Genomic DNA, 3,129 nt, shown 5'->3' on the forward strand with positions numbered 1-3,129 from the left:
GCGGGACAATGTTGCGGGGAAGCATGTTGTATGTAACCGCTATAACCCTTCGGTTCGAAAGGTTGCGGTCCTGTGTTGCATTCGTGACATGGTATAATTGTGATTATCTTGTATCATCAGTGTGTAGAGTAATTACACTGTCCTCCAGATCACTGTCTCTGACATCCGTGACATCCACTCTGTGGTGTGTTTGTCTCTGTAATATAACACTAAAAACATCGGCCCGTACACTTGTTGACCTTGGTTTGTTATCAACGTCAGTTCATTTTGATATATACTATATTTTGCTCATTACCTAACTGCATTTAGCAATTATAACATTTTTTGTCGTGTTTTTTTCAAACATTTGTATTTTGTTCGTATTGCGTTTTCCGAATGAGAAAATAACTTTTTTCCTTACTTTCTAAAGTGATTTGAAATATAATTCGACGTTTAATTGTTTTATTAATTTGAACAAAGTCTCCCAAACGAAAAGGAAAATGTATTAGGTTTGCTTCAATAATTATGTTTTATTATCATCCCACTTTCTCCGCCTTTTCTACCCAACATGACAACCGTGTGGGGCAGTAAATACTGGACACCCCTTTATTGGTTCAATGATAAAATATTTCGCGTCTTCTTTTCAACATATTTGGGATTCGATTTATTTGTGATCTTGGGTTGTTTAGTATATTTATATTCTAAAATTCTCGCAAAATATTTACATTCGTGTATAATCCCTTAAACTTTAGCGAAAATGTGTAGCTTGCGAAAATAAAGTGACTATTCGGGTATTGTCAAACTTAAAAGCCCGCTTCCTTAGCTTAGCTTCCTGAATCGTCACTGTTAACATATCATTGGTATTGAAACCTCATTTTAAGCAACTTTTATATATTTTTTATGTTATCATTATTTTTAAGAAACCCTTTTTTTTTGTTTCCGATGTTAGTGGGCCTTTCAAAAGTAGATATAAGTATGATAGTGTATAGGACTTTTTGAGAGAAAATAGACATAATGATATCATTTTAAAAGCACTTTCTTTGGGAACCTTTGTAATGAACCATCGATTACGATGTTGCCTTTCGTTATGGTTGATTTCCATTGATTTTAAGACATCACGATTTTGTCAGTATCCCTTGTTTACACAGACCAATAATATCATATATTAAGCTTAATCGGTAGGAAATGTTGGTTCTATGGTACGATTAATATACAACTATTTGTGTTATTTTTTCAACATTATCTATATAGCCATAGCATGCTTAATTCCATTTGGCCTACAGTTTTTGTGGGAGTCCAAGCAGAGAAAGCTTACTCATCTGGTATGCCTGGTTCGGTTTTGTTTTTCATTAGCGTAAAAACAATGGCGCTGAATATGGTTAGGGCATTTCTTATGTTTGTTTCTTTTTTTATTGTAAAGAGAGGATGAATATAATTATTTCTAATGTGCAAATTTATCACTGCGCTAAATTCAGTAATTCGCTTAAATATGGCAACGCTAGCTAAAATACGAACTTTTACGGTATTCCCTATTTAAAATAACTTAGATCACAATTTACATATTCGCTTTGTACTAAAAAAATTAACCAACCATAGTAATTCATACTTTGTAAACTGTGAAATTGAGACAAACACAAACTATATATAGTTATCTATCCCGACCCACGCTTACGTATATACATATACAAGTATAAATGTATATAGAGTTGGGCCGCCTTCATATGACTTTAGGACTCGTAGCAATACATAAAATATATACATGTCAGCACTGTCATATTGTTTGGCGCGCAAGGCGTTGCTAAACTATTTCAAAATTGCAAAGTTATAGAGACGTTTCCGGGGGAAGGAGATTGTAAATAAATCATACAAAATCATTATTTGTGACAATAGACAAAATTTGACAACTAAACGACAATGACGCATGAACTGTATGACGTACGTCACTGAACTGCGCAAAGTAATGATGTCTTCGATAACGCATGAACTGATCGAAATTAAGACTGATGTCATTCAAACTTCGTATTTATGACGTCATTGATAGAACATGAAACAGTCATCACCAACTCCCAAACCACTCTGTCCAGACACTTTAGGTATTTTAAGGCTAAAACTTGCTACGAAATTGCGATTAGTTACTCCTTGTCCCAGAATTTTGAATATTTATCGAAAATTTACGCAAACAATCCCATATGTCTCAGCTAAACGTTGTCACCTATTTTGATTTGCTGTGCAACAAATGACACTCAAACTAAAGCCAGAAAAGTACGATCAAAATTGGACCATGTGTTTCTGGGTTTTCGGCAACAGATACAAGAACTGCCACAATTGCAAGGTCACAAAAAGGTGCCTAAATTCGGAGTCATGCCTTTTTTCTTCTTGAATGTCTTCATCGTCGGTTAACTACCACTTTAACACGTAATCTGCGTAGTTAAGTTACAGTGGTATCCGATGTAATCTGCGTAGTGAAGTTACAGTGATATCCGATGTAATCTGCGTAGTGAAGTTACAGTGGTATCCGAGGTAATCTGCGTAGTGAAGTTACAGTGGTGTCCGAGGGAAAAAAAAGAAGATATTTCCCTTCTGAATGTCGCAATTTTTACTGCCTCAGATTTTTGTCTGAATTTGAGCGTTTTGCATTTGTATGGAAATCTTTGGATGTCATATCTTGGAGGAGGCATACCAAATTCCCGATAGTTGCCGCACCTGTTTGACGGAATGTTTTAATGAGATAATGCTATGTGCGTGTAGATTGTGTTATTCGGTAAGTTGGAAGTATGTTTCTGTGGTACAGCCCTAAAAATTGGGCATGAGTTCCACTAGTACATGTAGACATAACAAGAACATAACTCAGTCTCATATTACAGCATACTCTTCTTTTTAAACAGGTTCAGCATAAAGTCGGAGCTGGACAATACGCCTGGCTATTGCACAGGAATGGGGTTGGAGTTTACAGCTGTGTCGTGCCTGATCATCCAACAGTCATTTTCCCTTGAATACTAGTACCAACCATGTGAACTGTTTTCCGAGGCAGTATGTTTTCAGATCCTTTGAGAAAGGAAGTCAGAATATGGATATGTATTTGAATTAGTTTGAATGATAACACATGTCTGTTACTCTCGCATGCAGAAAAGACAAAAGAAAACTCAAGAG

The sequence above is a fragment of the Argopecten irradians genome, chromosome 13 (genome assembly GCF_041381155.1).
Source record: "Argopecten irradians isolate NY chromosome 13, Ai_NY, whole genome shotgun sequence".
Taxonomy (NCBI): Eukaryota; Metazoa; Mollusca; class Bivalvia; order Pectinida; family Pectinidae; genus Argopecten; species Argopecten irradians.